The sequence below is a fragment of the Meriones unguiculatus genome, chromosome 17 (assembly GCF_030254825.1).
Source record: "Meriones unguiculatus strain TT.TT164.6M chromosome 17, Bangor_MerUng_6.1, whole genome shotgun sequence".
In the NCBI taxonomy this organism is placed as follows: domain Eukaryota; kingdom Metazoa; phylum Chordata; class Mammalia; order Rodentia; family Muridae; genus Meriones; species Meriones unguiculatus.
The window spans coordinates 74984820-75011845 of NC_083364.1; positions in this window are offsets into that span (position 1 = coordinate 74984820).

Sequence of the window (27026 nt, forward strand, 5' to 3'; positions counted from 1 at the left end):
CTCGGACCCCGGGGAAAGCCAGCCCACAGCTTAAATAGCCTCTGGGTAGCCAACCCAGGCGTGCCACGGGGGCAATGCAGATAGGTCCACATACATGGAAGCAAGCTAGATCCTCGGCCTTAGCCAAATGTGGAGTTGTTCGTGACAGAGAGCACTCACCATCGGGAAGGTGGAAGGCGGAAACCAGCTCCATCTTTAAGGCATAGCATTCCGCAGCTCTCTACAGTTCCCCCTTTTTGTTTTAGACGCATCAGGCAAGAGTAGAGGTCTGATCTCTGATATTAGAAATAAATTGGGACTTTGTACTGATGTTCATTTAGGTGTCATCCACGCAAAGAGCATCAGACCCGTCCAATACCTTTTTCTCAGAGGCGGGACCTGGGGCATCAACCCGCATGCAATCAGACATGCTCTTCTCTGGGTCCAAAGCGGCTGACCCTGAGTGCAGTGCTTAGCCTCGCATCCTGAGCGTATCATTTTAGCTTTTTATGGTATCCAACCATGCTTGGGGAGAATGTCCTGCTTCAATGGCTGTAAAGGCCTGAATGATCATGGCTGCATCACACTGTTGTGAGACTCTAATCTTGCATATATACCACAGGCAAACCAAGGAGACCAACACCAGAAGGCCTGCTAACACTCCCACGCCCGCCCATTCCTTCAGATGATTCATGGCTGCAGCAATCCATGTTGATAATCCTGTGGCTAGTCCTGCGTCCACTCCGGTAGAATTTACTGTGACAATGGCCACTCTCAGCTGCTCCATCGTAGTATCGAATTCTCCAGTCCAATTACCTAAAATATAGCTCGACAATTGTTTAGACAGATTTGCAGCGCAGGAAAAATTCTCATGTTGTATGCTAGTGACACAAAGTCCAGCATACTTTCATTGACAGCCAGGTTGAGCGATTTGCCATAGGGTATCAATTTGCTCCTGCAAGAGGTCAATCCTCTGATTGAACACCGTCAAGCTTCCTTTTAGTTGAGCATTAATTCCTTTATGTACAACTAAGGCATGAGCTACATTGGCTAAATGATTATTCAGGGTCTGAGCAGTCTGCCCAGCATGACTCATGGCTAATGCCCTGGGGGTAGCTCCAACAGCCGTCAATGAGATGGTAGTAACAATGGTGGCTGTAGTTCCAAGATCCCTTTTCTGTCTGAAGAGAGTCATAGCGTGAGGGGCATCAATGGGCATAGGCACCCAGTGAGGCATGCGAGTAACCAGGGCATACCTAAATTTACTAGCATTCCAGCATTGGGCAAAAAAGCAAGTATCATTACCACAATTACTTGGCTCTATCTGGCTAATAATGAATAAAAATGGGGGATATAGACAAACAGGTGTGGGCTTATAGGAAATATTATGAGAAGCCTTAACCCCTCGTTGGAACATCCTGCGTCAGTTCTAGAACTAGCAGTGGTGGTGTCCGAGGTCTGAGTAGGTTCAGGAGACCATTGCCCCCAGGGGCGAGACGTGCTCCATGCCAATTGACTAACTCCATGTTTTCCTCCAATTTTGAAAGTCATTTAAGGTTCTTAAATTATTTTTTTCCCTTTTTTCTTAAATTTTTCATCAATTACACTTTATTCATTCTGCATCCCCCCATAAGCCCCTCCCTCCTCCCATCCCAATCCCACCCTCCCTCCTCCCTCTGCTTGCATGCCACTCCCCAAGTCCACTAATAGGGGAGGTTCTCCTCTCCTTTCTGATCTTAGTCTGTCAGTTCACATCAAAAGTGGCTGTATTGTCCTCTACTGTGGCCTGGTAAGGCTGCTCCCCTCCCCAGAGGGAGGTGATCAAAGAGCAGGCCAATCAGATTATGTCAGAGGCAGTCCCTCTTCACATTACTATGTAACCCAATTGGTCTCTGAACTGCCCTGGGCTACATCTGTGCAGGGGTTCTAGGTTATCTCCATGAATAGTCCTTGGTTGGAGTATGAGTCTCTGGGAAGTTCCCTATGTTCAAATTTTCTTGTTCTGTTGCTCTCCTTGTGGAGACCCTGTCCTCTCCAGCTCTTACTATTTCCCAGTTCTTAGCTAAAATTCCGTTCACTCTGCCCAACAGTTGCCCATCAGGCTCAGCATCTGCTTTGATAGTCTGAAGGGCAGAGGCTTTCAGAGGCCCTCTGTGGTAGGTTCCTAGGTTGTTTCCTGTTTTCTTCTTCTTCTGATGTCCATCCTCTTTGCCTTTCTGGATGGGGATTGGACGTTTTAGTTAGGGTCCTCTCTCTTGCTTAGTTTCTTTAGATGCACAGGTTTTAGTGGGTTTGTCCTATGTTGTATGTCTATATGAGTGAGTATATACCATGTGTGTCTTTTTGCTTCTGAGACAACTCACTCAGGATGATCCTTTCCAGATCCCACCATTTACCTGCAAATTTCATGATTTCCTTATTTTTCATTGCTGAGTAATATTCCATTGTGTAGATGTACCACAATTTCTGCATCCATTCTTCAATTGAGGGGCATCTGGGTTGTTTCCAGCTTCTGGCTATTACAAATAAAGCTGCTACAAACATGGTTGAGCAAATGTCCTTTTTGTGTACTTGAGCCTCTTTTGGATATATGCCCAGTAGTGGTATGGCTGGATCTTGAGGAAGCGCTATTCCTAGTTGTCTGAGAAAGCGCCAGATTGATTTCCAGAGTGGTTGTACAAGTTTACATTCCCACCAGCAGTGGAGAAGGGTTCCCCTTTCTCCACAACCTCTCCAGCATGTGTTGTCACTTGAGTTTTTGATCTTGGCCATTCTCATGGGTGTAAGGTGAAATCTCAGGGTTGTTTTGATTTGCATTTCCCTAATGGCTAATGAGGTTGAGCATTTCTTTAAGTGCTTCTCTGCCATTCGGTATTCCTCTACAGAGAATTCCCTGTTTAGCTCTGTTCCCCATTTTTTGAGTGGATTACTTGGTTTGCTGCTTTTCAGCTTCTTTAGTTCTTTATATATACTGGATATGAGTCCTCTGTCAGATAAAGGGTTGGTGAAGATTCTTTCCCAATCTGTAGGTGGTCGCTTTGTTTTGATGACGGTGTCCTTTGCTTTACAGAAGCTTTTCAGTTTCATGAGGTCCCATTTATTGGTTGTTGCTCTTAGAGCCTGTGCTGTTGGTGTTCTGTTCAGGAAGTTTCCCCCTGTACCAATGAGTTCTAGGGTATTCCCCACTTTTTTTTCAAGCCGATTTAATGTGTCTGGTTTTATGTTGAGGTCTTTGATCCACTTGGACTTCAGTTTTGTGCAGGGTGACAAGTATGGATCTATTTTCATTTTTCTACATGTAGACATCCAGTTAGACCAGCACCATTTGTTGAAGATGCTATCTTTTTTCCATTGTATGGTTTTGGCGTCTTTGTCAAAGATCAGGTGTCCATAAGTGTGTGGGCTTATTTCTGGGTCCTCTGTTCGGTTCCATTGATCCACCATTCTGTTTCTATGCCAGTACCATGCAGTTTTTAAAACTGTTGCTCTATAGTACAACTTAAGATCAGGGATGGAGATACCTCCAGAAGATCTTTTATTGTAGAGGATTGTTTTAGCAATTCTGGGTTTCTTGTTATTCCATATGAAGTTGAGAATTTTCCTTTCCAGGTCTGTAAAGAATTGTGTTGGTAATTTGATGGGAATTGCATTGAATCTGTAGATTGCTTTTGGTAAGATGGCCATTTTTACTATGTTAATCTTTCCAAGCCATGAGCATGGGAGATCTTTCCATCTTCTCATATCTTCTTCTAATTCTTTCTTCAGAGATTTGAAATTTTTTTCATACAAGTCTTTGACTTCCTTGGTTAGGGTTACTCCGAGGTACCTTATGTCATTTGTGGCTATTGTGAAGGGTGTTGTTTCCTTAATTTCTTTCTCAGCCCTTTTGTCTTTTGTATACAGGAGGGCTACTGATTTTTTTGAGTTAATTTTGTATCCTGCCACTTTGCTGAAGGTGTTTATCAGCTGTAGGAGTTCCCTGGTAGAGTTTTTGGGGTCACTCACGTATACTATCATATCATCTGCAAATAGTGATAATTTGACTTCTTCCTTTCCAATTTGTATCCCCTTGATCTCCTTCAACTGTCTTATTGCTCTAGCAAGGACTTCCAACACTATGTTGAAGAGATATGGAGAGAGTGGGCAGCCTTGTCTTGTCCCTGATTTCAGTGGGATTGCTTTAAGTTTCTCTCCATTCAGTTTGATGTTGGCTATAGGCTTGCTGTATATCGCCTTTACTATGTTTAGATATGTGCCTTGTATCCCTGATCTCTCCAATACTTTGAACATGAATGGATGTTGGATTTTGTCAAAGGCTTTTTCAGCATCTAGGGAGATTATCATGTGGTTTTTTTCTTTCAGTTTGTTAATATGGTGGATCACATTGATGGATTTCCGTATATTGAACCACCCCTGCATACCTGGGATGAAGCCTACTTGGTCATAGTGGATAATATCTTTGATGTGTTCTTGGATTCGGTTTGCAAGTATTTTATTAAGTATTTTTGCATCAATGTTCATAAGGGAGATTGGCCGGAAATTCTCTTTCTTTGTTGAGTCTTTGTGAGGTTTAGGTACCAAGGTGACTGTGGCTTCATAGAATGAATTTGGTAATATTCCTTCTGTTTCTATTTTGTGGAATAGTTTGAAGAGAATTGGTGTTAGCTCTTCTTTGAAGGTCTGGTAGAATTCTGCGCTGAAGCCATCTGGTCCTGGGCTTTTTTTGGATGGGAGACTTTTGATGACCGCTTCTATTTCTTTGGGGGATATAGGTCTATTTAGTTGATTTACCTGGTCCTGGTTCAGCTTTGGTAAGTCAAATCGATCAAGAAAATTGTCCATTTCATTTAGATTTTCAAATTTTGTGGCATATAGACTTTTGAAGTAAGTCCTAATGATTGTTTGGATTTCCTCAGTGTCTGTAGTTATATCCCCCTTTTCATTTCTGATTTTGTTGATTTGGGTGGTGTCTCTCTGCCTTTTAGTTAGCCTGGCTAAGGGTTTGTCGATCTTGTTGATTTTCTCAAAGAACCAGCTCTTGGTTTCATTGATTCTTTGAATTGTTTTATTTGTTTCCAATTGATTGATTTCAGCCCTGAGTTTGATTATTTCCAGCCGTCTACTCCTTCTTGGTGTGTCTGCTTCTTCTTTTTCTAGGGTTTTTAAGTGAGCCATTAGGGTGCTTGAATGAGCTGTCTCGAATTTCTTCTTGAAGGCACTTAATGCTATGAACTTTCCTCTTAGCACTGCTTTCATTGTGTCCCACAAGTTCGGGTATGTTGTGTCTTCATTTTCATTGATTTCTAGAAAGACTTTAATTTCTTTCTTTATTTCTTCCCTGACCCAGCTGTCATTTAGTAACAAGTTGTTCAGTTTCCATGTGTGTGTAGGCTTTTTGTTATTTCTGTTATTGTTGAGGTCCAGCTTTATTCCATGGTGATCAGACAAGATACATGGGATTATTTCAATCTTCTTGTATCTGTTGAGGCTCGCTTTGTGACCCACTATGTGGTCTATTTTGGAGAAGGTTCCATGAGGTGCTGAGAAGAAGGTAAATTCTTTTGTGTTTGGGTGTAAAGTTCTGTAAATGTCTGTTAGGTCCATTTGATTCATGACCTCTGTCAGAGACATTGTTTCTTTGTTTAATTTCTGTTTGGTTGACCTGTCCTTTGTTGAGAGTGGGGTGTTGAAGTCTCCCACTATTAATGTGTGGGGATCTATATGTGCTTTAAATTTTATCAATGTTTCTTTCACAAATGTGGGTGCCCTTGTATTTGGGGCATAGATGTTCAGGATTGTGATGTCTTCCTGGTGGAATTTTCCCTTGATGAGTATGAAGTGTCCTTCCCCATCTCTTTTGATTAATTTTGGTTGAAAGTCTATTTTATCAGATATTAGAATGGCTACTCCTGCTTGCTTCTTGGGTCCGTTTGCTTGGAAAGTCGTCTTCCAACCCTTTACCCTCAGGTAATGTCTATCTTTGTGTCTTAGGTGTGTTTCTTGTATGCAACAGATTGCTGGGTTTTGTTTATGTATCCATTCTGTTAATCTGTGTCTTTTTATTGGAGAGTTGAGTCCATTGATGTTGAGAGAGATTAATGACCAGTGGCTGTTAGATCTCTTGATTTTGATGTTGGCTGTGGTCATCAGGTTGTGTGCTTGGTTGCTTTTTGTTTTACTGAAGTGAGGTTATTTATTTCCTGTGTTTTCTTGAATGTAGCTAGCTTTCTTGGGTTGTATTTTCCCTTCCAGTGTCTTCTGTAATGCTGGATTTGTTTGTAGGTATTGTTGAAATTTGTTTTTGTCATTGAATATCTTGTTTTCTCCATCTATGAGGACTGAGAGTTTTGCTGGGTATAGTAGCCTGGGCTGACATCTGTGTTCTCTTAGGGTCTGCATGATATCTGTCCAGGCCCTTCTGGCTTTCATAGTCTCTGTTGAAAAGTCAGGTGTGATTCTAATGGGTTTGCCATTATATGTTACTTGGCCTTTTTCCCTTGCAGCTTTTAGTATTTTTTCTTTGTTCTGTATACTTACTGTTTTGATTATTATGTGGCGGGAGGATTTTCTTTTCTGGTCAAATTTGCTGGGTGTTCTGTAGGCCTCATGTATTCTAATTGGCTTCTCCTTTAGCTTGGGGAAATTTTCTTCAATGATTTTGTTGAAAATATTTTCTGGGCCTTGGAGAAGGGAGTCTTCTTTTTCCTCTATACCTATTATTCTTAGGTTTTGTCTTTTCATATTGTCTTGCATTTCTTGGATGGTCTGTGTCAGGAATTTTTCAGATTTAACATTTTCTTTGACAGATACATCGATTTCTTCCATTGTATCTTCTACACCTGAGATTCTTTCTTCCATCTCTTGTAGTCTGTTGGTTATGCTTACCTCTGTAGTTCCTGTTTTCTTCCCTAGATTCTTCCTTTCCATTATTTCTTCCATTTGTGTTTTCTTTAATTTTTCCAATTCTATCTTCAGGTCTTGAGTTGTTTTGTTTACTTCCTTCACCTGTCTGATTGTACTTTCCTGTTTTTCTTTTAGTTCCTTCAACTCTGTTTCTTTCATTTCATTCAGTGTTTTAAGCATTTCCTTTCTAAAGGCCATAAACTGTTTGGCTGCAGCTTCCTCTATTTCTTTACGGATGGCAATATTCTGTTTGAGTTTATCTTCCTCTATGTCTTTACGAATCTTATTTGTTTCCTCTGTTATCATCTTCATGAGCATACTTGTTAGGTCATCTTCTTGGATTTCAGTTATGGTGGGGTGTCCAGGGCTACTTGCCCCTGGGTAACTGGGTTCTGGAGATGCCATATTGCTCTGTCTTTTGTTGCTTGAGCTTTTACGCTGGCCTCTACCCATTGTGTTCTTAGGAGTTTGGGGTTATTTTCTGGTGGTTCCTGGGGATCCTGTGGTGGAGAGAATCCCCTTTGCAGAAAGCTGGATTTTCCTGAAGGATGTCTTCTCAGCTTTTTGGGTATAGTCCCTGGATGGCTGGTGTTTTTTCAGGAGTTGCTCACCTCAGGGATATAGACCTGAGTGGTAACTGTGGTCTTTGTTAGTCGAGAGGGTTCTCCTCTCACCCAGGGAAGTCCTGAGGGCAGCTGCCCTGTTTCTGGGTTTCTTGTTGCAAATTTAATGATCAGCTGCTGTGACCCAGTTGGACATCAGGCGCGCCTCAACTGTTTGTGCTTGTGTCTGGAGCACAGCTGAGTGCTGGCGCCTCGGCCCCACTAGACTGCTAGACTTTTTCTAGGGAAGGATTGGGTGATTTAGATCAGTACAGTTTCCTTCCTTCCCCGTGGATTCTCTGGAGACACGGACTCCTAGTGTCTTTTTTTGCCCTGGTGCACACTGCTCAGTGTCCGCCAGCTGGCTGGCCGCAGAAATTGCCTGTGCCTGGAGCACAGCTGTGTGATGGCGGCTCAGTCCCTGCCAGCTGTCTGGTGCGCAGAAACTGCCTGTGTCTGCCTTTGTGGCTTTTGGGAGTCTGAGTGGCTCCCTAAGCTGGGTAATTTTCCGGGGACCTTTTCAGGTTGGGGGTGAGCTGAGTGCTCTGAGATCAGACCCGCTGTTTCTATCTCCGGCGGCGAATCAGGCGCGCAGGCAGGCAGGGCTCTGTGCCGGAACCTGGGTCCCTGGCTCTGGCTCCGGGCTGGCTCCTGGGGTGCCCGTGGAACCCGCCCGAGTCTTTTCCAGGGGATGTCTGGGTGACCTAAGGCCGGTCCCAATCGTTTCCTGTACCCTGGGGTTATCTCTCGACTGAAAATTCCAGTCTCTGATAGTGTGGTGCCCAAGGTTCAGTCTGGGACCGTGACCAGAGACACTGGCTTGTGGCTCTGGGCTGGGGCTGGGGCTGGCGGCCGGCAGCCAAGCGTCTGGCGGAACCGGGATCTCTTCCGCGGTTTAGCCGGGTGAGTTAAAAGCTGATTGAATCCCCCACCGTGGGGTATCCTCTCACCTGGGAAACACAATGACTGTGTTTTATGGCCGAGAGTTCTGATTGCTGTTCACTGTGCTGATCCTGCTGTGCTGCTGCTCAGAATGAGAGTCCTCCCGGCGCCGCCATCTTGCCCCTCCTAAAGTTATTCTTAAAAGGAAACTTTTTCACAAACTACAGGAGAAACAAAGGAACGAACAGTAATCCTTCAAGGTTGTTTTTAGATGTATCCACTCCAAAATCCAGATGTTACTAGTGTAATTGTGTTAAGAACTGAAGCTTGGAAAGAGTGATCAGACCACCGGGCTCACTCATGAGTGGGTGTAGGGCCTTTATGGAGGATGTTCTCCATGACATTGAGCTCTCTTGCCATTCTGCCTTCCTCTATCTATAGATACAAGGCTTGTTTCCTCTGGAGTCCATAAAAACATGAGACGAACCCTCATTAGAGAAGCAAACCAACATGATCTATCTCCTCCTTCCTTTAAGGGTCATGAGAGAGCTCTTCTGAGCTGTTTTAAGTTGTATATAGACACTACAATGTTTCTTATTGCTGACCAAAAAGGCAGATAAGCAAACATGGGACTTCTTTTTTCATGAAAGTTAAAAGTTATGTAACCTCAAATTACATAACTGAATTGTTATATATGTATGTATAATAAGACAGCTCCTTTTGCTTTAGAAAAAATAGTCCTAGGCTACAGCTTCACCATAGCTATCCTGAGGGTCTAATTTGGTCTCTGTACCTTTCTGAATACTGACTCAAAATGTTGTAATTTTACCTTTTTTCTCCCCTACCCCTACCCTGTGGTGATGGGAGACAATGGCCAGAGCCTAAATAATGCCTTACAGATTTGCTTACAGGTCAATCTTATGAAGGCATTTTTTTTCAGCTAAGATTCTCTCTTCCCTGATATGTCTATGTTTGGGCCATGCTGACAGAAACAACCAGTACATCTGGTAGTTGGTGTTAGTGACCACATTTTCTAATATTACCTTCGTATTCGTATGGTCTTTGGAACGGAGGTGTCTAGTTAAATCTATTGCCCAGTTGGAACTTCAGTTTGTTGTTAGTAGGGTTTTTGGAGATCCCTCTTTGGTCTGTGTGTCAGCTCCTTAATAGATGGACTTGATATTTGGTTTACAAATATTTCTCAGTCTATAGTTCCCCCCCAACATTGCTGATTGCTTCCTATGATGATAAGTTTGTAATTTAATGTAATTCCATCTGTTTATTTGTACTTTGGTGGTCTGATCCAAAAGAACATTTCTCTATTACAAAATGCAGAAATGTGTTCTGTTTTTTAGTATCTGCCTGTGTATGTGTTTGCCTGTCTGATCTATCTATCTATCTATCTATCTATCTATCTATCTATCTATCTATCTATCATCTATATATCTATGTAGTTAAACAGTTTCTGCAGTTAATTTTTATAGTTGGTGAGAGTGACTTGGCTTAAGTCTTCTGTTTTAGATCTATTTCTCTCTCGCATTATTTATTCTTTACCCAATGTGTGTTCTTAGCACCTTTCTAAAATTAGCTGGCAATGGATTGTGGATTTTCTCCAGGATCCACCTAGACAGATACTGTGACATTAGAAACAGCTTTCCTTTTGCTGTTTTCTGTGTATCATCTTGCTTTACCACACTGCAGGCATGTACTGTGGTATGCCAGTAGGCATCCCTATTTGTTGTGAAACTTATTTAACACATCATTTCCTTAGTGTGCCAGAGGAAAGTCATTTGCCAGAGATTTTATTCAGCTGCCTTTTTACACTACTTCCTATGTTGCATATTTATGGGTTCAGGGGACAGATACTCAAGTAGCTGTGGTTAGGAAGTTTTAAACAATGAACTCGACAGATGTCCAGCCAGCCTGATGTTTAGAACTAGTGGGGATACATAGTCACGTGGAATCACAGTGTCTGGGTTAAGACATAGTGTACAATTTTGAGTTGCTTATATCTGTTGTGCACTGTGTCAGTTTCTGGGGATGCAAAGATGAATGGGAGAATGGCTCCCTTCCTTGAGGAGGTTATTATCCTAAGGGAAAACAGGTGAAAAGTACAAATCCACCTGGCATAGCATAATCATTGAGAAGATTTGGGAGTAGTTACATTGAACACTGACATTTGCTTTATGACCTTAACCTGACATAGGAGTTATACCATAAACAAGGCACACTGCTGATGGGCATGCCCGGACAGAAAGAGGAGCAAGGAATTTAGAAGTAATGAGACACAAAGCTAGGAAATAACGGCAAACAAACTTGTACTTCTGAAGAGCCCATTAAAAGATTAAGTCATGCCTAAATGAACTCATTCACCCTAAAACTTACTCTGTTATCCACGGACTGTTCTTCCAAATTCTGTTGGTTATATTTTCAAGCTTTATTTAAATCTTCATCATTTTTAGATAGAAGTCTCTTCCCCTGTGAAATAAAATAAAATTATCCTATCTGTTCTTTTGGCTTATATATTCTGTTCCTTTGGGCCTGAGTTCATATGAGAGGCAAAAATACTGTAAATGACAGAGAACATTGGAAAGACAGGGAAGAGAGAGACAGAATGAGACAGAGCTAGAGAGAAAAGACAGAGAGAAAGAGAGAGAGAATGTTTTAAGTCACCAGACTTTTAAATAATGACATAAAGCTGCAGTGGAGACCTACAGCATGCAGAATTAAAGGCTTCGGATAGGTGGCCGCAGATATGTTAGGCCTCATCTCTTACCTAATGCATACCACAGGTCACATACCCCAGCTGTAGCATCAGGATTTTCAGCAGGGAACTGTGCTCAGTATAATTCTGGTCTTTTGGTCAATGTTATCTGGGCAACTGGGTAGAAGTGAGTTGGTGGCAGACATACTTAAGACCTAAATCTCATGGAAACATGAGCACTCTGAATTTCTCATCAGAGCACCATGAAAATAGTAATCAGTCTCATATTAACACAGCAAAGTGTTTCAAGACATTTCGAGCCAAAAAAGAATGGGATGGGCTTCATCTTAATTTCTTTGTTTTTTTTATATTAATTACAGTTTATTTACTTTGTATCCCAGCTGTAGCCTCCTCCCTCATTCCCTCCCAATCCCACCCTCCCTCATCTCCTCCCTGCCCCTCTCTAAGTCCACTGATAGGGGAGCTCCTCTTCCCCTTCCACCTGACCCTATTTTATCAGGTCTCATCAGGACTGGCTGCAATGTCTTCCTCTGTGGCCTAGCAAGGCTGCTCCTCTCTCCTGAGTGTGTGTGTGGGGGGGGTGTGAAGTAAAAAAGCCCGCCACTGAGTTCATGTCAGAGACAGTCCCTGTTCCTCTCACTAGGGTACCCACTTGGATGCTGAGCTGCCACGGACTACATGCAAGCAGAGGATCTAGGTTATATGCATGCATAGTCCTTTGTTGGAGAATCAGCCTCAGAAAAGACCCCTGTGCCCAGATATATTTGGTCCTTATGGGGCGCCTGTCCTTTCTAGGTCTTACGCTCTCCCCCTTCTTTCATATGATTCCCTGCACTCTGCCCAAAGTTTGGTTACGAGTCTCAGCATCTGCTTTGATACACTGCTAGGTAGAGTCTTTCAGAGGCCCTCTATGGTAGGCTCCTGTCCTGTTTCTCGTTTCTAACATGCTCTTTTATCTATCCTAGACCAACCTACTTACTCATGTTTGTGATGTCCTTGTTATTAACTATTTTGAATATAAGATTTGGTTAAAAGTAGTCTTAAAGTACTTGGGAAAATTAATTGGATCTTCGTTCAGAAACATGGGAAATGATCAGATGTGAGGGCTTATTAAACAGTTGGGTTACAGGGGCCGTCAAGATGACTCCACAGGTAGAAGTACTTGTCACCAAACCTGGCAGCCTTGACTCCATTCCTAAATCTTACCAGGTAGAAGGAGAACATTGACTCCAGCAAGTTTTTTTTCTTTTAACACAGACAAGCTGGCACATACATGTGTCCACACACACACACACACACATACTTGCACACATTTATACACACACACTAATTTAATAAATGCAAAAAAATGTTGAGTTGCAAAAAATTCCACAGTTCACATATTTTTTTTTTGGCTTTCTTTACCTGACCACATAGACACATTTGTACTCTAGATATATGTAAAGTATAATAAAGAGAACATTTTCAAATTTCTGCAGGTAGACTTCAAGTTTGCATTTAGTGTTCTGAAAGAAAATCTAAAAATAATTGGAGCTCTAGCAAATTCAGCCTATTTTATCCTACCCAGGATTGGCTGATTGCCAGAACCCAGGTCTTATAATGTTACTTCCCCTGAATGCCAGAGATGAAAAAAATAATATTAACTACATTTTGCTGATATTTTAAACACAAGCACACATACAAGAATCATGGCTTCCTTCCTTCCTTCCTTCCTTCCTTCCTTCCTTCCTTCCTTCCTTCCTTCCTTTCTTTCTTTCTCTCTTTCTTTCTTTTTAAGGCAGAGTCCACCACCCTTCCCTAAGAAACAGTTTTGTGATGGTATTTTATAGTGGACGGGATTGGTAGTTTTCATCAGTGTTGCAATTTCCAGTGTGATGGCAGATGAGTCCCAGTTTAAGAAAAACAGTTCAGAGCAAACAGTCCTAACGACTGACCAATTTGATCATATATCAATTAAGATTAATCAGCTAACAATTATTTTCTTCAATCAACTCATTCAATATGAAAGATCATTTGAATCAAATGACCCTTCCACTACAAACATAAACAGAACCTTGCTTAGGGCCTTCGGTCAATACCTGAACTTTCAACTGCTCAATTGCTCAATCTATAAAATAGTCACTATATTTCCTTACAGTATTGATGAAAGAAAGAGCTATTAATCCTTTACAAAACAGGTTTTAAATGTGAATACGAAGCAGCAGAATACTGTCATTGTATTATGGAAATTAAATAATTAGTATGAAGAGAATTGATTTCAGTGTTGTATAAAAGTATGTGTTTCTGCCTGACAAGGAGTAACTTGATATGATATGATATGATTTGATCTCCTATTTTTATACTGAATATGCATTACTGGAAATAGGTCACAGCAGGAAGACAGATTAAGGCAGTTTAAAGGAAAATAGAAACTGTAGAAACTATAAAAATAAATTTGCAATTACAATAAGAAAGCAGAGCCGTCTCCTTTTCCTTGTTTACTCAGCAGGCCAATGCAGCCACCTATTTCACACACACAGTTAACTCTTGCATAACTTGAAGCCTCATTCCACAGTCTGAGATGGAAGTGGGCATTTCCCTTCTGATTTAAGAGAGAAAAGTGTGCTTGGCATCCTGTCAGTAAATGTGGCATGGGAACTTCATAAATATGAAGCTCAATAAGGCAGAGTCTGCTGACATTGTAATTTCAAAGACAGATGAGAACTAAGATCAAAATAAGAATGAAGGAAAGAAAGAATGATGGGGCTGGGAAAAAGAGGGGAAGCAAAAGGAATGAAGGAATGCAAAGGAATATGCATAAGGAATGGGAAGACACAGAGTACTGGGAGCTCTTGACACCTGGATATTGACTACAATCACAAATCATTTGATTATGATATTGTATTAGGTGATCCTTTAAATATTGTAATTAATTTGATATTGCTTTTCTTTCACAGTGTTCTAGTCATCCCATCTTAATTATTCCCACTGGAACCCTGTCAGGGGTTTGAGTTTTCTATTTCTGCTTCCTGATTCTTTCTACCACCAAATGCCCAAACAGTTCATTTCTGTTCTTTAAATGGAACCTCCAAAACGACATGATAGAAACCTGTGTGTCTGAAAGAATGCCCCAGGGCTCTGGCACTGGTTCCTCCTGGAAGCCCTGGCCTCCACTGATGACAGCGTGGGATATTCAAGTTGTTTTGTATTTATTATTGTCAAGTGACTAGTACACTAAGAACATTTCACAAAACTAGGTCTGTGATGCCCACAAGACACAGAATGACCCAGGCAAATTCTTGTGGTCATTCCATCTACTACCAAAACTAGTCTGCTTGGGAAGAAGAGCACATGAGATTCTAGAATCATCTGTCTCATAGCAATATTGCATCCAAAGACTCAGAAGTTCCCCAAACTTCCCCACAAGTTCTCTTTAACAAAAATAGGCAAGCACTAGAATTCTAACAGAAACAATACAGTAGTTCCCCAGAACTCAGAGATGACAGCAATAGTCGATATTAATGACCAAACTGGGACTTTTTGAAAGTTATTCAGCTATGAGTAGTCATAGAGCATCATGAGTATTTGTGCCTTTCTTATAACACAGAATCACTTTCTCTTCAACTTCTTTAGAATTCAACATTAGACACTTCAGGCAGCAAGATGTTTGGTAAAAAGTTCTTCCAGCCTCCAAAGTAACATGAACTGTCATATCCTTGTCCAGATATGCTAGGAAATTTCCAGATGGCATGTGACTCAAACTTTCATGACTCTGTTGGTACAGGTCCCAAAGCCACCATTCACTCAGGCCCCTTTGTGGGAGCCCTGCCTTCAATGCCCATGAGGGAGGCCCATTGGACCAGGGAGGTATTCAGCACACTAATATTGTTGAATGTTCTAAGATTCTCTCAGTTTTGAATAAAGAAGGTGGAGAATTATAGTTAATTGAATTCTTTCTTTCTATAGTCCTAGCTTTTCTAGACAGGGTTTGTAAAAAAGTTTATTCCTAATAGAACTTTAAAAACTACCCTGAATAGTATCAACGCCCATTTTCTATCCTAGGACCAACAAACGACTAAGATCAATTTTTTATAATCATTAACCTAGTGTGATAATTAATCTTAATAGTCAACTTAATTGGGTTAGTAAAGCTGATTGTTCTGAGTTTGTCTGTGGGGTTTGTCCAGAGACGATTAGATAGCGAGAGCTCTGAGCTGAAACAATAATTTAACCCCTTGGTGGACTCTAGGATGCTAATATTAGGAGGTGGAGGGCAGGTGGAGACTTTGGGACAAACATGTCACTGGGTTATGTCCTTTACCTTTCTGCACTTATCTTAGCAGAAAGCCGGAGGAGAGATAGTCCCCTTGTGTATTCCCCTTCCTTTGTTTTCTGGCGGCTCCTGCCTTACTAAGTCTTTCTCACCATGATAGAGTAAAAGAAGCCCTGGAACCCTGAGCCCAAGTAAACAACACCTCTCAAGTTGTTTGCTGATAACTTAGTGACCTAAAAGTCACCACTGCACATGGCTTTGGTGGCAGATTAGAATATTTCTCTAGAACGCATCAAAGATTTTTGATCTAAAGGTGATGTGGGAGAGCTTCTTGCTCTCCCTATGACGTCTAAACTAGTAAATAGGTTTACAAATACAAAAGATAACCTTGTCCCTGTGTCCCTGTTACATCAGAAAGAGCAAAGTCTGTTCACTAAATATGTTAGACCTTTAATGGGGCACAGATTTGACCAAAGGCATCTACAAGGATATGGTTTACTAACTGTCCTAGCCAGTTATTTTTCTCTCTTCAACTTGTCATCCCTAGATACTCATGTCTTTCTGACCAAAAAAGAAAAAAACATTTTTTTTCTGCCTGAGATCCTATACAGTTGTGATTCAAAGCCTCATCTTTGAGATGTTCTCATCTTTTCATTTTTTTTAATCAATATTCCTATACATAACCTCCTGTTTTTCTTTTTAATATGTATTTTATTGCAGGACTCCAACCTAAATATGAATCTATGAAAACTAAAGAAGGAAACTAATTTTGTTTTTTTATACTTTCATGCTGGCTACCATATTAGAAAACACATACTTTTATACAACACCTTTTCAACACCTTATACAACAGGCCCCAAAGAAGAAAGAAATATTGGTTGACAACTGAGGGAATACTTACAGCTCTGTAGAAACTTCAGTGGAAAGGGAGAAATTGTTGCCAAAATTCTAGGAGTCTTTTCTAACTCTACCACCCACTCTAAGAAATTCTGTTCATCTGTGTGTGTGTGTGTGTGTGTGTGTGTTTGTGTGTGTGTGTGTGTGTTTGTGTGTGTGTGTGTGTGTGTGTGTGTGTGACTATGTTTCAGGTTTAGTCACAAACGAAATCACAACCTCCCTCATTTTTATTTTCTTCCTTCTTGAGAATCTTCTTGCAGATGTTTTTACTTAGTCATTGCTGTTGTCATTTTTACTCCTTCTGTGGCCTACCTCACAAATGCTCAATTTTTTTTTTTCAAATCCTTTTGTAAATGGAGTTAGACAAAAGGGAAAGGAGATAGTGTCAGCATTAAGGGAAGAGGAGAAGGTGTTATGATTAGGGAATGAAAAGTCTCCTAAGAGCTGAAGTGTTGAAGGTTTGGATTTCAGATAGTAGCACTATCGTACAGGAATTTTCCCCCAGCAGGGCTCATCTCATCAAAGGGCTAATTCATTGAAAACTTCATCACTGAATGAATGATTAGAACGTAAAGCCTTGTTTTTTTTTCTGGTTTGGGGATCTGGGCCAGATTATTTTCAGGTTCAAAGAGCTGAAATAAAGGCTCACACAGATTGCAAAGTACCAGGAAACTTTATTCAAAACAAAGTGATAGTACAAATCAGATATGCGGTCAAGTGTGAAAGTGGGCCACATGAGTGAAGGAGATCTCAAGGGTCCTGATTTTATTTAGGGCTCCCTTTTATGAGGTTTAAGAGGAGGGGTTTAGTTGCTAAGTGCATAGCAAGGGTGGTCCTATGTTTTATTGAAAGATTAAGTCAAATAACACCTTTTGCCCCTACTGTGAATACCCTGCCACATAATGTATTTATTTTTAGTCACTTAGAGGATACAGTTTATTTTACTGCGTATGCTTCTAAAACCTGCCTAAACTGGATCCTCTCCTCTGCTCTCAAATTTGAACGTAACTGGAGCACAACTGAATGGATCTGCCTAAAGTTTGATCTGAGTTATTAACGGAAGGAGAAATTTTATTGTTTTGAGTTTGTTCTATGTGCATCTCAAGGCAGGCCATGGTCTTAGCTAAGTGTGTTGCACGTGAGTAATCTGTGCAGGTAAATGCCTAAGGATGCTAGATGCATTATTAGAAGAGAGACGTAAATGTAGCTCAAGGCTATTGTAGTCCTAGGTTACTAAGCTAATTCCTTTGCTCTTCTGTTTCAGCTATAGGTAATTTCACTGGGAGCATAAGCTGAGTGCTGATCTCATTCCTGGCCCTTGGATCTGCTTTTCTCTCTTGTTTCTTAGACGTCATGAGTGGAGTAGCTACCCTCATGGTCTTACTACAGGCCGAGAAATACTGAATCAAGTGATCCTGGATTGAAGCCTCTGAAACAGTGAGCCCAAATAATTCTTTCATCCTTTCAGGCATTTCCGTGAGGTGTTTTATCCCAGTGAAGCAAGGACTGATTAACATAAATGGGATTGACGAAAAAGGGTGGTGAAGAAGGTATTATCTTTGAGAGGGCTTTTAAAAATGGAATAATCATTGCAAGCATGAAAGGGATAGAGGGAAATGGATGGCATACAATAACTTCTCAAATACAATCTCGAATATAGTCTGTAATATGTTCATACCATTCCATTGTTTGTTTTTCTGTCTCTCTCTTTTTTGTGACTGGGAATACAGAAGAAAAAAGAGATTAAGGATGGAAAAGGTAATGTGATCTTTAAGCTATAAATATTCCATATATATATATACATACACACACACACACACACACACACACTAAGCACTATGTGTTTTATGCAAGGACATTGCTATTTCTAAGCTTTCCAGAGAAAACTGCAAATCAAACCCACTTTGAAGGCCTATCCTTGACCTAGCCTATATCTGTGTGCCACCTAAGTTTATCTGGTTCTGTGACATTTATGATGCTCTTGGTGTTTGGAATTTAGAAAGACACCAAGGTTATCTAAGATAAATTATTCATTGTGTATTGCCTTGTTCCGAAAGAACTTTATGTAGGCCAAAATATTCTCACTTAAAAAAATAAAAAACAAAAACCTGATGATGAACTATTTATTTGACACTGGCATTTTATAGCACATTTACTTATATCCGACAACATAGACCTACATGGGCTCACTTACAACTAGAAATGATATGTTAAATATAATGCTCCTTAATTGTTACTATATTCTTTTCATTGAATAGAGTTAAGTAATTTAAAATCAAAGCCAAATAACTTTTTCTAGAAGGTTTTATTTAGTAGTCTAAGAGTCATCACATATTTAGAGTACGTGTCTGCAGGTGAATTCCAATACTCTGTCACTTATCTACTCATTTATGTTCCTATCACTTAACTATCTATCCAATTACCTATCTCTTCTCTATTCTTTCCCCTCAAATCTTTTGTTCTCTTAACTCTGTTTGTGGACTGCTCTAAATAGAGTATCCAGTTCTAACTCCCTTCTTTGGTGATCCTGGTATGTTAACTAGGATTTTTCTAGTTGTAATCAAAAGAGAAAAACACAATTCAAGTTACCTTAGGAATAAATAAAACAGAAGCAATATTCAATGTTTCCTAATGCAGGAAGCATATAAACTGGTTTCTGCCTGGGTATATTTGAGGGTTGATTCTGTTTTCACCTCTTGATACTGCTGTGTCCCAGTTTAATAAAAAAAATCTAGTAACATAAGCATGAACAAATAGGTTATTGTTTTCCAGTTATGAACAGAGAAGAAAAAAGGAAAAACTAACTAACTAACTAACTAACTAACTAACTACTAACTAACACAGTTATGATTAACTCTAACAAAATGTGGTATGTTAGAATGTGTTTATTCTAATCAGATTCTTTTCCATATATAATTTGTAATTTTATGAAAACTAGATAATTTTGTATAATTTTAATGATTTTATATTTGTTCTTGAATTATAACAAACATTTTGTTAAGGGTATATATTAACAGATTTAGCTGATCATATTTTTCATCTTTATTTTCTATTAAAAGGAGATTAATATAGATTTATCATTTTTGTGGAGTAAAGAAAGCAAATCTCTGTATGTGCTTTCATCTCTTGCAACATTTGTTGAATGCCAATTAAAACTGAAAATTAATAGAATTGCCTGTCATTTTATATTTATATAAATATGTATTATACATACAATTATATATAATATATAATTTTATAATATATATGCAATGACTGCAAATTCTATTAAATTTATATATGTATTTATAATTCTATGTATGCATATATAATTAATAAAATTTCCAGTCATTACATATATGAAATGTGTATGTATATATATATATATATAATGACTGGCACTTCTACTAACTCTCAGTTTCAAGATATATATATATATATATATATATATATAAACATACACACACACACACATACACACATATATATTTGTACATATACATATATAGAGAGGGGGATAAAATAATGTAGCATCATTCTTTAAGCCATGTGATGGGGATAGATTTTATTAAGGCAGACATCAGAGGAATATTTCAGAGATGTGATTTCATATGAACCCGTTCACCTTCTACCAGACATTCATCAAAAGTATTTTTAAGCCAATGATCAATGATTGTTGTGAGTGTTGAGGGCTGTTAAGGCTCTTGTTGTCAAAATTTATTCTGTGACTATCCCCAGCTACCACCAATGGCTTTGATCAGTTTATACAGTGCTGAGGAAAGGAAGGATTACATCACCTGGTTCTGGCTTAGTCCATGTGTGATTACAAGATATCAGTGAGCCAAAGGTGATCTTAAAAGTGATTGGGCCTCTGACGGTTGTCACAACGTAATGAATGACACACAGCAATACCAAAGGACACGTCATTTACATTAATGAACTTAAAACTACCTTTATTAGAAGCTGACAAAACCAGGATTCCTCACCCCTATTAGTGACTGTCCAATTTTAGGGAAATTACTTATTTGTTTGAGGAGTTTATTCCTCATATTTAAAAGGAAAATGATAATAGCTGTGCTTTATTGTTTTAAGGATTAAAATATGTAAAGTACCTATAATATTAGGGCAGAGTGAAAACAAAACAAAACAAACAAAAACCCAAACCAAAACAACAACAACAAAAAGCCTTCACTCTGCCCCAGTATTATAAAAATGTATTATAAAAAATGAGATTTTAGACTCACAAATATAATGCGATATCCTGGGCATGGGACACAAGTTTAAATAAAAAATTCATTTGTGCTCCATAAAATATTTTGTTTTCCAACACTGGGTATTAAATGTAGGGACTTGGCATGCTAGGTAATCATTATATCACTGGGATCAACCTTTCAGATAGACATTATAGAACTAGCATTAAGGTGATTTGATGCAGCCTTTTCCGTGTGCTAGTCAGATGTACTTTGCTAGCATCGCTTTGAACACTTATGAACTTTTTGCAGCTGGGATTACCAGAAAAAGATTTGCATAAAGTTACGCCTATCAGCATCTCCTCATCGGTGGAAGAGGAGTGAGGCCCCATACCTTCCTAAGGTTGTTGGAAGTTCATGGTTACTTCCAAGAGGAGATGTCATCTTCATCAGTGATCTAGCAGTTGACCTGTAGGCCATGCTCTGTAAAGGACATTCACATAAGCAACTCTAAGAAAGTTTGGTGGACCACCCCCCCATGGGCATGAAAGATAGGGAGGGCTTCTCTGGAAGAGGAAGGGTTTCTTGGGAGCAGTGATGAATAAGAAGTAAAAATGATGAAAATAGTTTCTAATTACATATGAAATTGTCTAAGATTAAACTAATTGATTTATAATAAAGTCATCTTTGTTAAAAAATTTACTTGTGTCTTATGAGAGATCTTTGTGATTTCTTGATTCAGAAAAGGGAACCTCTCAGAAAGCCTGAGAGTTTCAAGACAACTGTGCCATTGAATAAACTACACCGAGGTACCCCACCCTTACCCCCAGTGTTTCCCAGGAGGAAATTTTGTTTTGCATTGTTTTTTTTTTTTTTTTGGAGACAAGCAAAAGATTGAAACCCTGTTCTGAAATGCATCCTTTTCGAAGTTTTGACATGGCACATCTGTAATTGATAAAAACACATCACATGTCTGACTACAAGCTGGTAGTGGTGGATAGTCTTATAAGGGAAGAGGGGCGTAAATATTTAAAATCTACTATAACCTATCAGCTTACTTGAAAGTATTTTTTCTTTCTGTCTCTCTGTTTCTGTCTCTGTCTTTCTCTCTCTACAATCAAAGTGCATCTATACACTCTGCAATGACGATTCCTAGGAGCCTTGCCCACTCTTAACAATTGCTAGTTCTGCGATCTCACGGTGTCTTCTTTCTTAGTTAACACAACCTACAATCCCATGCCTCCCCACCCTCTCTCCCCCAAGATAAGTACTTGCCTCTTCCTATTCCAGTAAACATTTTCAGGAAAAGAAACTCACTACACTGAGTCCTCAGTTTCAGAGAGGAGGAAGAAAACGAGTTTGTGTTCCTCATTCAACAATTCCTTGCAGAAACTTTCCTGAGTCTTTTACCTTAAGAGTGTATAATAGTTTCAAAGGGCTTGTTTCTAAGAAGAGCAGGGTTTTGGACCATTGATCTCCTGGTCTCTAGGTTTTCTTCTATAGATGTTTCTAATACATCTGCTCTGAATGCTTCATAAATTCTTTAAAAATTTTTCACTTTTAATATTTGCCTATAAATATTACACAAAATCGGGCTCATTATGATTGGGTAAGTGTGTATCATGTACTGTGATCACATTCACCCTGTTTTCTAGCTCTTGCTGGTCTACTTCCCCTTTTGGTACCCTTTCTACTATGAAAGTAAAGGGAGAAATGATGTAATTATATTATAATCTCAAAAATAAAAGGAAAAATTTTGAGAAAAAAAATCTAAATTCTCCATATGAGAGAAAACAAAAGATATTTGTCTTTCTGTTTCTGGCCTACTTCACTTGACATTTTCTGTAAATGAACTAATATTTTCGGTCTTTTATTCTACTGATTAAACCTCCACTGTGAGTATAGGCCATGTTTTTATCCATTCATCAGACATTTATGCTGATTTCATAACTTGGCTATGGTGCCATAATAAACCTAGACTGAAACAAAAATTATAACCAGATTTAATAGTTTTGTAAAGTTTCTCCTTTTTTTCAGAGATTTATTTCATTTTTAATCATGTTTGTATGTCCTTATGGATTGCATATATGTGTATGCCTGTGTAGCTATATGTGTATGCCTGTGTACGTATGTGTGTGTCTGTGTAGATTTTAGTGTGTGTCTGTATAGGGTACGTGAGTATATGTACAGCGTATGTGTGTTTATGTGTATGTGTGTGTGTATAGGGTATGGTGTGTCCATGTATATGGTATGTATGTGTCTGTCTACATGGTGTGTATGTGTGTATGTGTGTGTGTAGATGGTTTGTGTGTGTTTCTGTATAAAGGGTATGTGTGTGCATGTGTGTGTCTGTGTCTGTGTAGAGGATATGTGCATATATGAAGATAGGTGACTATGGAGTCCAAGAGAGGATTTCAAATTTCTGGCAGGCTGTGAAGAAGTGCTGGGAACCAAACCCATGTCATGTGAAAAAGCACTGAAGCATCTTTTCAGTCCCTTAAGGCTACTTCTTTCCAGAGAAAATACAAGTGATACAAGTCAGTTTATATCTCCAATAGTTACAGCCTTTCTTTGTCATGCTTCATTTTATTTACATTTTTATTGCATCATTTTCATCTCCTGAACATGTACAGGCTTCTTGTGACATTCATCTTTCTGAAGTGAATTGCTGGGACTTTGAACTCTTGCTTTGGGAAGCCACATGCACTGTCTGTTTGTACTCAAGCATTTTGTCTAGCTGGAAGAACTTCTAGGGTCAATTTAATCTTATCAAAGGATTAAACATACATTGAAGATTTCATCCTTGATTTGGTGTTACCCAAGACTGAGACTAAATTATGCATAGTTGCTTACAAGATACATATTTGTATCACTAATGCAGGTCTTAAAATGCCTAGGCTCTCTTGTTTCTAACTTCTTCAGGCAAAAATGATGGTTTATATCTTGAAACATTTTGTCAAAGGCAACTAGTGGAAACCAAGCTGCATTAGCAATGCTGATATTTGCAAAAGCCTTTGAGTAAAGTCCTAACATGCATATTTACCATCCGAGCTGTTTTATTACTGCATACAACAGGCTTACATTTGCATGGTGACTGGCTTAAACCACTACTTCTATCAAGACAAGCACCAATTTCCAAAACAAATTGCATATTTTTGGAGTTTTCTGATGCCTGTCTTTTAGCAATCAGTTTTTATATTTGCCGACTTTTTTGAAGAAAAAAAAAAACAACTACTATTTCAGTGGTTTATACTTCAATTTTCATCTTTCAGCCATGCTAATGACATGACTGTTGTGGTCTGGTAGCTCTGGTATCTTATCAGTTCCATTCCATAGACTATAGAGACCCCTCAATGGCACATGCCAATTATCACTTCTGAAGAAAAATGAGAAGAGTCCAAATTCAAGGGAGAAGAAAGTATTTCCACTCAGAGTAGAGAGGATGAGAGCTTGCAAAACAAAGTGCAATCTGATTCACAAACCAAGTTGACCTGTTTTTAATTCTTTTTAAAAAATAGGCAGTTGTTTTCTCGTGGATCTTTCTTAATATTTCATATGATTAAGATGCATGAAAACAATAAAAGCTAACAGGTTTTCCAAATCCCGTGGCAACTCCAAGAATTGTCACTGGTGTTGGATACTATTCTGCCTACTGTATAAGACTGGGGAAATGAAATGTGAATAATACATGACATATGTGCTGTGGTATGAGGAGAATACACAAAATATGCACACAGGAGGTATGGAAATAGAAGTTATGCTGTGTGTGTGTGTGTGTGTGATATCTATGACTGTGGTTAAGTGCACATGTAGGGGGCGCTTTATACGTTTAGGATACTAAAAGGAGGGCATTGGGTATCTTGTCCTATCACTATCCAGTGTATTCCTTTGTATAAGATCTTTTTCTGAACCCAGAGCTGTGCAGGTAGCCAGCAAGCCCCAGGGTACTCAAAGCCATCTGTCCCCCCAAATCACGCTTTTAACCACTATCTAAGCTACCTGCCAAAGATGTACCCATCCAAAAATGGGTTGGAAATTACTACAAAAATAATTAGAATGTGAGCTATGTAGATAAAACATCCTAAGAAAAGTAATATTAAAATCCAAAGACATTTCTTAAAATTGGGAGGCATTATATTATTATTATTATTATTATTATTATTATTATTATTGTGGTAAATGATGTATGTATGTTCACGTGCCAAACCTTGTGGGTCAAGCACCTTTACCCACTGAGACATATCAAAACCTCAAAATCACTAGTCTTAAGAAAGGTTGGATGATGATGTTGGGAATGAACAGGCTTGCTTGCTTATCTATAAATCTCCTGCCATTTTCAAAAGAATGAGTATCTCTACCTATGAGGCTATAGCATCTGTCATTTCAAGAGAGGCATCTGGATTAAGAAAACAAATAGTAAAGAAGGGAAAGACTGTAAATTTTATAGCAATTTTATTCAATGAAATAGCTAGATTGTTTGTCCTTTTAGCCACCAATTGACTGAAACCCTTGTTTCTACATTTAATTATTTATATTTCTTGATAGGAAATAATTGCTTAGTTAATCAAGTACCGCTTTAAAGAAATAGAACAATCTGTTTTGATTCTTTTGTTCAGGGGAAAAATCTCAGATAAATGGCATTTTCACTGCTCTCAATGTCTATTTGTAAATTTCAGTCTCTTCTAAGTGAAAGCAAGTACTTAAATGCACTATCAAATTGAAGATAGACCCTCAGGAAAAGTGGTCTCATTTACATGCAGCTTGTAGTGCTTTTTGTAAGAACATGTTTGACTTTGCACTTTTCCTTGCTAGCAAATGCGAGCAGAATAAATGTAGTGTGCAGAATTTACTTGACAGCTTAAAAACCTTAATAGCATTTGGTTTCTTTTTATGTTATATATTCCTAACAATGCAAATTTTCAGAGAGTAAAATCTCTGCTATTTTAAAGGACACTTGCATGATTTCAGATTTCAGAAAATAAAAATGAACCTCAGGTGAAATACAGAGTATAGAAAAGCTAGTTTGAAATAAATGATTCCTGTATGTAGTTCTCACTCAGTTACATTGAATTAGAAATTGATTATTTGAAACTATGTATGCTAAAAATGGAAATAAGGGCTTTTCTAAAGGATTGCTTTCTTGCTCTATAGAAAGCCCTTTAAGGATGCTACAAAGGCATTTTCTCAGTTAAAAGTAAACCCTATACAACATTTTTCATGGAAATAATTTAAAGTCAGCAGAAAGAGTATATTTTGAAGATATAGAGAATGATCTCAAGTGAGTTTTGGCTTACTGTCATAAAACAGCTACAAGAATTAACTCAGCTACTCAAGTCCTAGCAACCAGTGTAACCTAAAGATACTGGTGAGGAATGCTATAATTTTCTATAAATTCTCTTGACTAACTTACAAAGCCAGATGTGGAAATACAGAGTGCATGTGGCCTGCCTGTGCTTGTGTATAGGTTTAGTGTATCTGAGTTTATAGGACCTGGGCAGTCACTTGTGAATATTGAAAACAATTTCAGGCCTCTTGTCCATCTCACATTTGCTTGAATATCTTTTAGATCCTTCAACATGGATGTTGACTCACTTTATGTAGCTCTTGCACATTTTTAGAAAATGGAAGGGTCACTGTAATTTGAAAAAAAAAAAGGATTTTGGAGGCACTTGAATTCTTGTGGTAATAGAAAGTCTGAAGGACTCAGTAGATTTTATTTTTATTTTTTTTTTTTGTAGCTAATAAAATAATCTGGCTTTGGGCAACCACATCAGTTTGCATTAATATTAACTTCTTTATATCAATTTGGTTTTACTATCAGAATTTACTACCACTACTTTTAATCACCTCACTGTAAGGGATGCCCCAATCTAAATATTCTTAAAGTCGATGTTATTATGGCTTGCTATGGTTAAATACGTTTGAAAAGATTCCCCTGGAATCATTTCTGACACTCTAGGAACGAGTGTTATGAGGCATCATTTTGTACCATCTCAAATCATTGCTATAATACTATGCTTTTTCCTACTTCGAATGTCCATTCAATTTGTCTTTCCAAGTGAGGACTGATCATCTTACCCAGGAACCTCTTCTTGCTTAAGTGCACAGATTTTAGTATGTTTATCCTATATTATATGTCTAATTTCCACTTATAAGTGTGTCTTATTTCTGGGATACCTCACTCAGAATGATCTTTTCTAGATTCCACCATTTGCCTGCAAATTTCATGATTTCTTTGTTTTTAACTGCTGAGTAGTATTCCATTGTGTAAATGTACTACAATTTCTGTATCCATTCCTCCGATGAGGGACATCTGGGTTGTTTTCTGGTCCTGGCTATACAAATAAAGCTGCTACAAACATGATTGAGCAAATGTCCTTGTTGTGTATTTGAGCATCTTTTGGATATATACCTAGGAGTGGAATAGCTGGATCTTGAGGAAGCACCATTCCTAATTGTCTGAGTAAGCGCCAGATTGATTTCCAAAGTGTTTGTATAAGTTTACATTCCCACCAGCAAGTAGCAGGACAGGAGCCTACCATAGAGGGTCTCTGAAAGACTCTACCTAGCAGTGTATCAAAGCAGATGCTGAGACTCATAACCAAATCTTCGGCAGA